Here is a 13,100-nt window from a genome sequence, read left to right on the forward strand (position 1 = left end):
CAGGAGAAGGCCCTGTCGCCCATACAATGTAGACGGGCTTGGGGGACAGTAAGGAGGGCAGAATTTGAAGAGCGGAGGTTGCGAGGTGGGGAGTAGGGCGATAAAAGTTCAGACAGGTATTGAGGTGCCAAGCCATGTATAGCCTTGTAGGTGAGCATGAGGATTTTAAAGTCTACGCGGAATTTGACCGGAAGCCAGTGCAAGGACTCCAGGATAGGAGTAATGTGAACACTTGTACTAGACCTGGTCAGGATTCTGGCTGCTGAATTTTGGACATACTGCAGCTTGTTCAGAGTAGATTTAGATACACCAGGGAGCAGAGCATTGCAGTAGTCAATTCGAGAGAATACAAATATGTTGATCAGCTTTTCAGCCACAGTTAATGATAGCATAGGGCGTAGTCTTGCGATATTTCTAAGGTGAAAAAAAGATGTTTTGACAGTATGCTGTACATGTGGGTCGAATGTTAAGCCAGAATCGAATATAACCCCAAGGTTTTTCAATTTTGATTGAAGCTCAAGTACAGAGCCATCTACAGACAGGGTTACAGGACTGGCTTTACGAAGTTGATGGGGGGTACCAATAAGCATGACTTCAGTCTTGTCACAGTTAAGATGAAGGAAGTTTTGAGTCATCCAAATTTTTATGTCAGAGATGCAATTAGATAGGATAGAGACAGCCACGTCAGTGTCGGGTTTGGTATGGATGTATATTTGAGTATCGTCAGCGTAAAAATGAAAGCTGAGGCCATGTGATCTTAAAAGCTGACCAAGTGGGAACATGTAAATGCTGAAGAGCAAGGGGCCCAGTATTGAGCCCTGGGGGACACCAGACTTGACAAGACTGATTTCAGACCTGTACCCATTGAGAGAGACAAAGTGACAGCGATCAGTGAGGTAAGACTTAAACCATTTGAGGGCAGTGTCAGAGACTCCAAACACACTTAAAAAAAATTTAAGTTTTTTTTTAATTAATAACAGCATTAGTAATACAATGCGTGCTCAGAAACGTTACTTATTAGCTTATGAAGCAACAGTGTTTCGACAATTTGCGGTCTTCAAAAAGTAAACCCTGAAGTTTTTATACGTCTTTGTGAACAGATCACCTTTGATTTAGAAAAGGAAAACTTACTCCCCTGTTGCTTTCATTGCAATATCTGAATCGAGACCCAAGCGCTTAGAAAGCTGAATAACTCAAAAGTCATAAACCCGATTTTAATTTAGATAAACATTTTCTAATGCAGCCTTCATTACATCACAGTCTATTTCTCGAAAGCGTGTTATATAAAAAAGAGAAAAACGAAAATATATGGATGACAATATTTTAAAGCAAAAGATTTTACTTATGAGAATTTGTCATCTTATGTATCTAGACGCTTTTCAACCGCTGGTTTTAGAACTTTACTGTGCTTCCTGCATTATTTTTAGCGTTATAAACTGGGTGTGGAGGTAGCGATCACTTTGTAGAGCAGTTGATAGGCTGAACCTGTTCAGACTACTCTTGTTATTTCCCAATTGCTTCCATCATTTTTCTTTCACGTTAGGACGCGAGTGTGTAGATGTGTTTGGTTTTCGTTTCACTGATTCTCATTGAAGATTTGAGAATTAACGACGAAAGAATCAGTTGCCTCGGAAAGCAGAAGGTTTGGTTCTCAACGATCTTGAAGACGCACCCATGTAGAGCAGCGTGTGAAGATTCGTACTACAAAACACCAAGTGCTCAAAGTGACGTCTGCGTTTACCGTTGAAACTTTTCATCTCAGGTGTAAAAGTAGTTGTGTTGAATAGCTTCATGTAGCAGAGTGGCGCAGCGGAAGCGTGCTGGGCCCATAACCCAGAGGTCGATGGATCGAAACCATCCTCTGCTATACACGGTTTACGCACGATTGATAAGCGCACTGTCACTTTAATGAAGTGCTTTGAAACTATTTTTTCTCTCGTGTGTGCAAGCTTCAAACTTAGGGTATTCTTTAATCTTTACCAATAGCAGATGCCCAAGTGTATCTTGTTCTGAGATCCTTGATAGTTTCCTCAAATCCTTCAAATGAACATTAATATCGGAGCAATTATGTTTATACGGTATATATTACAGTTAAGGCACATATAAGAAAATATCAACGCACATTTGTATAATGCTCATTTAATAATGATTGTCAAGGATTGTCAAGTTCTCCAACAAATCTGTGTTCTAATTTTGAAATATTTTTGCTAAGGATACAACGGGTGTATAAATGAATTCTCCCGACAGCCAGTTGAAGATAAAATTCCAGACGTGAAAATAGTTTTCTTGGACATTGACTTAGGTACTTAATTGTTTACTTGTTGTAGTTCCACACGAGTAAACCACGAAGATTTCCTGCAAAAGTCAAGAGAGTTTGTTAAGAAATCCCTTCAAGTCAGTTTCTAGCAGAGATTGTTTACATCAGAACAATCTGAAGCATATCCCTGAGTGGGTTTCAACCACCAGCCCTTTGCTTAACAGCTGCACAGGGACACGTTCCCTTTGCGTTTCACATTTCACATCTTTGTAGCAAAAGGAAATAAAATACTGCCATTTTCCTGCCAGTTGGCAGTATTTCTTCTGCACTGACCAAGAAAAACCAAGAACTTGATTTCATCTTTCGCAGGCTGTAATTTCCAGAAAAGGGAGTGAATACTTGTATTAAGCAAAATCAAGCCGACGGAAATGCACTGCTGTTGTTTTTCTGCACTTTTCGTTAAAAGGAGAAAAAATCACTGGCATTTTTAACTTGTAACAGTTAATTTAAATTATCAGACCACCTATGGAACTGAGAGCTGGGTGGAAATAAAACCAGGATACACATTTTAACCTCTAGAATCAGGAGTCTGATCCTCCTGGCTTCTATACTCCGAAGATTCGTGTAAAACCCTTAAAAGCGCTTATTACAGGGACTCGTGCTCGTTCTCTACTGCTACTCTCTACTACTCTCTGCTACTCCACACGGGTACGCTTTATAACGCATTAATCTGTGAAGTAAACTATATATTTTTTCTGTTTAATGAATTTAATTTCTAGGTTTGTTGCTCTCCTTCTCCAACTGTTATGAATCGCTTCTCTTCACAGCCCGGTGTGTTTTGGAGATGTTATATCTGTAAGAAAAGCCCCCCGGGCTCCGGACAGGAGTCTTCTCCAGCGGAGACGCGCTCTGCTCTGTCAGAAAGAGCGCTGTGACGTCACAGACACCAGCCAGAGCCCCGGAATCAGTGCGCAAAACCGCGGGAGGCGCGCGGATCACACGGAGGAGAGTTATTGATCACTTATCTATCGACAACCAATTAATTCAACTGAAGAACCGTAGAATAAACGATTAACTTCACCGATTGGTGAGTACTGATTCTTTTCCCGTTCTTGACCCTGTTTTAAATATCTAGAAAACAGTCAATAAAGACTGTATCAATCAGTTACCATAGTGCATTTAATGTTAATAATGTTCAATCTGAAATTAAACAATGATTATTCATATTATTATTTAGGTTACTGTATCCTAGAGCTTAGAAAATTATATTCCAAGTTGATAAATGTATGTAAGTATCAGTTTAAATGCATTTTTTCCTGTGTTTATAAATCATAAGTATGGTAACCACGGCGACAGGCGGCATGTCACTGTGCGTGTCTAGGTGTCTCGCCTTCGTCACAAAGAGCGATGTGACGTCACGGGTAGCAACAAATTCTAATACAATGTTTGTATTACAAGTGTAATACAAGTGTATTCATGTCAATATTAGAGAGTACAACTGGTAGTTTTCATGCTAGTGTTTATGTGAGTATTAATGATGATAGCGATACTGATAGTTTTAGTTTTAATGTTCATATTCATGTTAATATTAATTATAATTATAGAGTTACTAAGTTAAGTAACTTACTTAAGTTAAGTTAAGTAAAGTAAAGTTAAGTAAGCGAAAGTGTTCAAAAATTCTTTTGCCCAGTTCTGAGGGCCTGTCCCCATCCTATTCCATAATGTAATTATATATAATATAATACCTTACAACAGTGTTATTGTTAGAGTATTAACAGTAGTAGTAGTGTTTGTTTTAATGATAGCTTTACTGTTATTATAAGTAGTTTGTGTCAATGTTATTGATAATGATAGTGTGTGTCTTAGTGATAGTGTTACTGTTGTAATATGAGGAGTTATTTGTGTTAATGTTAGTTATCGTGTATCTGTAGATACCTGTGTATGTGGTGTCTGTGCATGTGTGTCTGTAAGTGTGTGGTGTTTGTTAGTGTGTAAGCATGTGGGGTCTCTGAGTGTGTGGTGTCTACAAGTGTGTCTGTGAGTATGTGTAGTGTCTCTTTGTTTCTGTGAATGCATGCCTGTCATAGTGTGTGTATGGTGTGTGTCTGTGAGTGTTTGGTGTCTATCAGTGTGTAGTTCTATATTTGTAAGTGTATGTGTGGGTATGTCTGTCAGTGTGTGTAGTGTCTATGTGAGTATTAATGATGATAGTGTTACTGATTTTAGCATTAATGCTAGTATTCATGTTAATATTAGTGATAATTATACTGTTCGTGTCAGAGTATTAACACTCTGTATTATTAGTCTAGTAGTAGTTTGTGTCAGTGTTAGTAACAATGATTGTGTATGTTTTGGTGATAGTGTTACTGTTGCAATATTAGCAGTATCTGCATTAGTGTTAGTTATAGTGTATGAGTGTATGCGGGGTCTATGTGTGTATATAGTGTCTACAGTGTATGTGTGTGTCTGTGCATGTTTGTGAGTGTGTGAGTGTCTGATTGTTTGTATAAATGTGTGTTGTGTCTGTGAGTGTGTGCGAGTATAAATGTATGTGAGTGTGTAGGTGTATATCTGTCTTTGTGTGTGAATGTTTGTGGAGGTGGGCTTGGGCTCCACTGATGGGCTCACACACCTGAAGACACTAACGTTTCTCTCCGTTAGAGTATGTGAATAACAGTTTAACCCAAAATGTTTGTAATTGTGATTTTGTTAAAATGCAATTAATCGTCTATCAGCAGTAAGTTTACAGTTCGTATCCTTCGTTTTGTCTTTTAACTTAAGTGTTCAGGATCCAAGCCCGTGAGCGGACGGTTGTGTTTCTTGAATCTCTTGTAATCATCAAAAGTCGTTGTTTGAGTCCTTCCTTCAGTTTTTTCTCAAGTTGTACCATGGATATTTTATACGATCCATACTTTTCATGATCTTTTGAATATTCCTTCACTTCCTTCCTTCATGGAAAAAGTTCAAGTGGTTCTTGTCACTGTGCTCCACATCTACAAGAGAGCACTTGTAACAGTACAGGACACGCAGTGAGGAGTTTGTGCAGCTTTCAGCTCAGTGCGGAGTCCAGAGGGAGGATTCGCTCACTGAATGTTCTCTCAAGAAATCCCGGGTGAGATTCAACAGGTGGCTTCTTCAACAGCCACGACAAGTCTGAAGACTTTCTTCTGAATTTCCTGAATATGACGTTAAATTAGTTCAAATAATTTGGTAGTTAACACAACTAAATGCTGTGGCGGTATATTTGAAGTTAAATTAAGTTAAAAGACAAAGCAAAGGATGTAAACTGTAAACTCTCTTAACGTCTTACAGTTTATTAAATAAAATAATTTCTTACTTTCTTAATTATTTCTTACTGCTGATAGACGATATATTGCATTTTAACAAAATCACAATTACAAATATTTTGGGATAACTGTTATTCACACACTCTAACGGAGAGAAACGTTAGTGTCTTCAGGTGTGTGAGCCCATTTCTAAAAAAATAAAAAATAAAAATTACATGAAATTAATTGTTCTACTTTTTAGCTTGCATAGCCTTATGAATATTTTGGTTAAATCTTTTTTTTCTGTTGTAATTTCAGTTGATATTAATATTAGTCATGATTTACAACTTTTGGACATGGTACATCTTGAATAATTTTGTAATTAGTTTCAATTTTGGAAAATCGTGCCCAGAAGATACCAAAACTGATAATGTTCATATAATGTGTAATGCAATAGCAGCATTTTGGGTGGGAAAACAAAAAGTATTTCTTGGTATGAATCCCAACACTTCATAAGCGGGGTTCGAGGACTTCACGCTTCAGATAAAGCTGTCAAAGACATCATAGATTTTTACTCAATCAATAGCAGTGTTATCGCTACCGAACACTAAGTATAGATCCTGGAAATACTTCGTGAGATCTTCGTAAGAAAATCCAAAATACTACAGAAGCAATCAAATGTATACGTTTCTTTTGGATCTAGAATAATCTAGGATAATTATGAGACTCAAAACATGCCTGTCTTTTCTTTTTTCGAGGACAAATGGATTATTGAGGTGTAAAGATGGGTTCAAAACCAAAATCATCTGCTATTGCTGCTGTTTCTTTGATAGTTTCTTCAAATCCTTCAATTGATCATCGATATCGAGGAATAATATTATACAAATTGTGGTTTTCTGTTAATTGCCAATTTTATTGTAATTACATATTTTTTTACAGATGTCTTGCATGTATCACAAGGTATAATAGTCGCCGTGCGGCCTCAGCTAAAATGTTTTAAAAATTACGACAAAAGTACAATTTGCTTAACAACATTCATGGTTATATCTATATTAAAATGAAGGTAAATATACCAAGATATTAAAATACAATTTTACATTCCTAACCTAATAATGCTTGTGAAGTTTTCCAATAAATCCAAACTGTAATTTTGAGATCAAATTCAATGAATGAAAATACACAAGTAGTTCACTAAACTGAGTTTCTTCCCTGAAATGATTTGCTTGCGAAGCACTAAGCAGCTTTGAACGGATCGCGGGAATCAAATATACAGATGGGTTCAGAGTGTGCTTTCCAACTTTTGTGTAACATTTTCCTTTGATAGGGCAGAGTTGTCTTCACAATCTGGGTTAAATAAAAAGGAGTGACATCAGTGTCAAACAACGGTTGTGTTCAAAATTTCTAATTATTTTGGTTTCAAGATCGCAATTTAGTGTGAAACATAGAAGCCAGCTGGATAAATCTGTTACACGTCATTTACAATGGCCTTTCAACTAATAGCCTGTGCAGGGCTCAAAGCCCAGCTGTTGGTATGAGTTGCGTAAGGCTCTGCAACATGCAGATGAGAAACTAACCTCTGCTTCTTCATTATAGACACAGTGAGCTATATTTGCGAGCCTACTGCTCCCAACGGGCTCTGTATTTGATTGCGGTACAAGACTGGCCATTGAGAAATGAAGTGAGAAGGGTGTGTACATTAAAAGGTTCATAGCGTTCTTGGAAAGGCTCAAAACACCACCCTTTGGGTTAACAACTGACCCACAAAGACTCATGTACAGCTTAACACTCCTCGGTCTCAGTGAAAGTGATACACTCCGTAAAATTTCCGGAGATTCAATTGTTTTTAATGGAAAATCAACAACATATACTGGAGTTTTTCATTCTATACTGCGATTTCTGAAGGGCACCCTGTGAAAATACGAGTTTTGATGAGAAGGGATTGACATATAAGGTCAGCAGGCTTGGGGAATTTGACCTTATGATTAAAGCTGTGGGTTCAGCAGCATCAGAACCTGATCAATATCAGTTGACTCCAATAGACTTTGAAAATTAACTTCGGGATTTAGAGTCAGACGTGTTACAGTTGCACCATGGGGTACTTAATTAAAAAAATAGAAAACAATCAGTGTTCCTGGATCTGTTATCGAGAACAACACCTGCACAAGAGCTGCGCAGGAAAAATAAAATGTGGTCTGGGAAGAAGAGACTCTCTTCAGAAGAGCGGCGCTACTCACAGGAGGAAAAAAAAAAAGTCTTTTTTTTGTGAAGCTGATTTTTCTCCTTTGGGGAATTCAAATCCATAGACAGCTGTTACCTTGTGGCGCAACGGTAGCACGTCTGACTCCCAATCAAAAGGCTGCATGTTCAAATCACGTTGAAGTCAGCTAATAGCTTTTCAGGTTCTGCTGGTCCTGAACACAGAATTCACACCATGCAGTTGAGCTCTCTGTGTACACCACATAGATAATCTAAACAAAATAGAGCTCACACAGCGACTACCCTCTAACAAAAGAGAAAAGGCACAGTTCACATCTGCTAAACATCACGTCCGACTTCTGAGACAGCTACATCAGAAAATGAAATGGAATCCTGGAAGTTTCAGGTAACGTCTTTTAATACAGGTACAAGCAAACCTGCTAGGGAGTTTCAGGACACTTTTGTTTTATTAAAAAGTGTCTGAAGCCTGAAGTAAATGTAATTTAAAAATAAAATGCTATTGGGCATTAGCTGGTGCTTTTTGTAACGATTTGCTATTTCATGTTGGAAAAAAAGGAAACCGACCCAACGTTTGCTTTCAGGTGCAGTTCATTACATAATAGACATCTATTACTGTGGAGCCTGAATAAAGTTTACACGAGCCAGGTAGAAGTCGAACCTACAATCTTATGATTTGAAATCAGATTCGTTATTTATTAAACCTCTGGTATATCACATAACCTGAATTGCGCCATAGTGTGCTGGGCTGCTACTAGTAATACACCGCCCAGTTAAAATTTCAAAGTGAGAAACAGGTGTTTTCTACATTTTTATGAGTTTTAAAATATAATCTCTTTAAATCAGACAAAGGGTTTATGTGTCGCACTGAAATTCTGACTGATTTAGAATTCAAAATAGACTGCTTTCTTCCACAATGCCGAGAAATGATCAAATCTTTCACTCTTGTAGTAAAGCAGACCTTGACGGGTGAGCATTTGCTCCGGTAAGTTAGGTCACGTATCATGTTAAATCATTTCTTCTCAACACATTTCCTGGTGCACGTTTTCTCTATGAAAAAAAGGACATTTTTCCCTTGCACGATTTCTCGTTTTTTTATCAAAGCGCACAGAAAGAAAAAAGAAGAAGAAATAGTGTTGCAAAAGAACTCTGTCGCCCTTGGGAGATGTCAAACGCATTGGACACGAAAAATACCAGATAAAAGCCAGTTCTCTTCGTTTCTCAGTGTCAGGGCTGCTATGTAAAAGAGGCAATTTGCTCTGAGAGCAGGTTCAGCACTTACTGAACGCAGATGTCTCAGAGCGGTGTGTCCAAGTGGCTATAGAAGGTAATGACCGTCCTGTCACTGTGCCTTAGTTGGTTAAAGCGCCTGTCTGTCAAACAAACAAATCCAGGTTCAAATCCCAGCAGTGTCTTTCTTCCTATCTTGTGGTACAGAACGCACCATTTCGGGCAACCACAAAGGGCTTGACTTTGTTAAATGCATGTGTTTAGTTCCTTTCTGGAAAACTTGTTTTTCAAGAAATTCACAGTTTGCAAAAAAAATCAATTCAATTCTTGGTTATCAGTGCAGAAGAAATATTACTTGAAAAGCAATCAGTGGAATTGTTTGACAGTCTCTTGAGAACCTAAGCTAAGTTTTTAGAGATACTTTGTGAGCTTGACATCAAGGCAGAAAACAAAAGCTTTACTGCGTCCTCTCAACCCAAATGCGCTTTGCCACCTTTAGCGTTATGCAGGGAACAACGTCTGCTGAGATCACTTTCAAGTCAGTGCAAATCATAGTGTTTTAATGTTGGTTGTGCTGGCGTACTGCTTCTGTCTGTGAAACTTCAATGTTTTGCTTCTTCACGGCAAATCGTTGGCGGGAGTTGAGCTTGTTAAATCTTTGCACACAGCTCCATCAGAAATAACAAATAGAACATTTTTGGAACAACAATAATAATAATAAAAATCTTTCAATCCCTTGATTGCATAAGAGTGCAAACCCTTTACAAAGGGGGTTGTAACTGTTGAAATGTAACCAGTCACATCCCAAATCATGAACAAAGGTTATTTTCCTTCACCAGACATCAATTGTTATATCAATGATTATTCATATTTAATATCAGTTCATCTCATATAACGAACCAGATTTCGGAGAACAAACGTTCAAACTGCACAACAGAACCTGAATCTATCTGCTGATTGTCACCAAAGAATGTCGTTACAAATTATCCGCTGAGCTGTTTTAAGTATCCGGCCACCTCTGTCCTTCCTACTTTGCAGTGGGCACAATTCTTTCAGTTTCTTCTCTTGCATTTTCCTTGCTATTTTACTGTCTCTTTCTTCCACAAGGAAATGGATCCACAGCCAAAATCCTGTGTTTCTGCAGTGTCAGTCAGTGTGGAGAGAAATACTTGCACAGCTCCAGTGCACAACTGCACCAATCGTTCTCAACAGCAGTGTGCAGTGAAGTCATGCCCAGGTTGTTTCCTGTAGAAGTCTCGCCTGTGTTTTCAGCTGCAGAAGATCGCTGTTGAATTTATGTTGGTTCTTCTGTTACTTTTTCTGCTCGATGGCCTCTATTAAATCAGGCACACCTGCTTCCTCAGCAAGTTACTTTATCGCTTCTCACAAACCAACATACTGCAGGCACCTCTAATACCATCACTGCTTGTGGGCCACGTGTTCCTGCTGTTCATGCACATCTAGAAACATTACTACTCTAGTACAAGAGGGAAAAATGAAACGAAAACACAACCACTTAAAAAAGGGTAGTGCTTTGCTGTGGCTTAGTTGTTAAAAGTTCTTGCCTAGTAAACAGGACATCCTGGGATCAAATCCAAGTGGTGCCTTTATTCCTGTCTTTTTGTACCATTTATCATTATACACAACATGCTTCTGCATTAAGTTTAATGGAGGTGTTCATTTAGTTTTTAGCACAACTTGTTTTTAAAAAAATCCACACATTGTGAAAGATAAAATGCTAATCTTTCTTATCAGTGCAGAAGAATTACTGCCGGCTGGCAAGAAAATGACAATATTTTTTTTTGCTTTAGTCAAAAATCTGTTAATGTAGAAAAAATACACCATGTGTCAGTTTGTATGGCACACTCAGTCAGGGTGTGCTTCAGTTAAACACAACGTTGGTAGATCAAACGCAACCAGAAACACACTTTGAATTAAACCGATCTAAACATTACCTTCTCTAAATGTGATTGAGTTTCTTTACACATCTTTAGCCATCCTGATGTTTGCAGAGATTTTAAACTTTTGACACGAGTCAAACTACAAGTAAATAGTTGAGTATCTAAGCCATTTTGATATTTGCCAATCACCGGGAATGTAGATATACATGTCTACGTGTTTACTTGTACATGATCTACTGTTTGTCTGTATATTATCTTTAAGCACTGTTTGCACTGTGTTTTTACACTTGTTTTACAATCGTGAGACTTTCTGTAAGTAAGAATTCCATTGTACCAGTACATGTACTGGTTACATATGGCAATAAAGTTCAAGTTCAAGTAAACATCAATATTTCTGCTGTCTCCTGAGAAACACAAGTGTAGAGTCAAAACACAATAAATAATACTGTAAATCTATTAAGCTAACACCCAGATGTGACAGAACAAATGTAAGACTTACACCCCCTTTAAATATGTATTTACGTTAAAGAAAAAAAAATATTGTCACTGACGAGGATGGGATTCAAACCCACACGTGCAGAGCACAACATATTAAAAGTTAATCACCTTAACCACTCAGCCACCTCATCTAGAATTGCACTCCCTTCAGACATGATTTGGTGCCCTTAAGATGACCATCTTTCTGCATTCTTGAGGGTCATTTTCCTCTTCCACCTGTAATTTCACTATTTTCCTTGGGAGACGTCAAGCCACCAAGCCTGTGCTACGCTTCGGTGGCGGGTGTAGAGGACACCCTGTTGTACACGGAAAGCACATTGATCTCCTTGGACATGTAAAGTGCCAGATAAAAGCCATTTCTCATCCTGTCTCTTAGTATCGGGGCTGCTAGTGCATTAAAGGAGGCAACTTGCTCGGTGAGTAGGCTCAACGCACACCGAATGCAGATGTCTCATGGCGGTGTCTCCAAGCTGCTTTAAAAGAAGAGCGCTCTGCCGGCGCCATGACAAAGTTGATTAAAACACCTGTTTAATAAAGAGGAGATACTTGATCCGAATTCCAGTGGTACCTTTCTTCCTGTCTTGTTTTACAGAACATGTAATTTGGGACACTCACAGAGGTCTTGATTTGGTTTAATGCGTGTATTTATTTCCTTTGCGGAACCCATCTTGCTTTTTTTTAACCATATAGCTTACGAAAGATGAAATGCAAGTGAATTTTTTGTTCACCAAAAGCATGTTAATGAAAAAAAGCAAGGTGCAAGCATTTCTTTGGTGCAATTGGTTTGCGTGTTCGGCTATTAACCCAAAGGTGGGTGTTTTGAACCCACCCAGGGACGCACTTCCTCCTGTAGTAAACATCATCAACGCAAAAAAAATATTTTTCCTCAAAACCTTAACTATTTTGATATTCGCAGTAGTAAACAATTGAGAAAAGAGTCAACATTACCGGGAATTTCCAATAATTACCGACATCGGCAACTTCCAAGCAGATAGTATTCACCCATGGACATTTATGTTCCAATGGGTGGCGGGAGAATTCACTTCTACTCCCGTTGCATCTTCAGCTAAAGTAATTTAAAAAACAATGCAAAATTGTTCGAGAACTTGACAAGCAAAAACAACAGATCACCGGAGGTCTATTTTAATATTTTCGTATATTTACCTTAATTTGAATATAAATGTTAACTGAAGTGCTTTTCGATATAATGTAATGCTGTTGTACTTTTAAAATATTTTAGCTGAGGGTGAGAGGGGGGATATTACGTCTTGCCAAACATCTAAAATAACTGTAAAAGGGGATGGCATTTTAATAAAACTGGCAATCAAAAGAAAGTTACAATTTGTATGGTATTATGCCCAATATCCCTCGATATTGAAGGTCAGATGAGGAATTTGAAGAAACTATCAAAGAAACAACGGCAATAGCAGAGGGTGTTGATTTTGAACCAGTGTTTGCACCTCAATAATCCATCAGTCTTCGCTTGACAGGCTTCCTCAAGATATTCGGTGTTCTATACAGAAAATCGACAATTAAGCGCAAATGTGGCAGGAGGCAAAGACTGCGGTAGAGGAGGAATAAACTCCACACGATGACTGTATGTATACTGTACGTCTGTCTAATATTCGGCCCCTGCAGGGGCATCATATTCGCTGAACTGCCTGCCAGCGTGTGTACGGGCTTATAATTCAAGAATATCAATGGTCAGACGCTTACATCGGGTGTTTGTGTTTG

The 13,100-nt window shown here is 38.3% G+C and overlaps 1 protein-coding gene across 1 annotated transcript in view; it reads right to left on the reverse strand.

The window, feature by feature from the left end:
• The window catches only part of LOC138242792 (zinc finger protein 271-like), a 781,993-nt gene that overhangs the window by 23,882 nt on the left and 745,011 nt on the right, over positions 1-13,100 (reverse strand). The gene's annotated exons all lie outside the window — the stretch shown is intronic.

Source organism: Lepisosteus oculatus, chromosome 14, assembly GCF_040954835.1.
Source record: "Lepisosteus oculatus isolate fLepOcu1 chromosome 14, fLepOcu1.hap2, whole genome shotgun sequence".
NCBI lineage: Eukaryota > Metazoa > Chordata > Actinopteri > Semionotiformes > Lepisosteidae > Lepisosteus > Lepisosteus oculatus.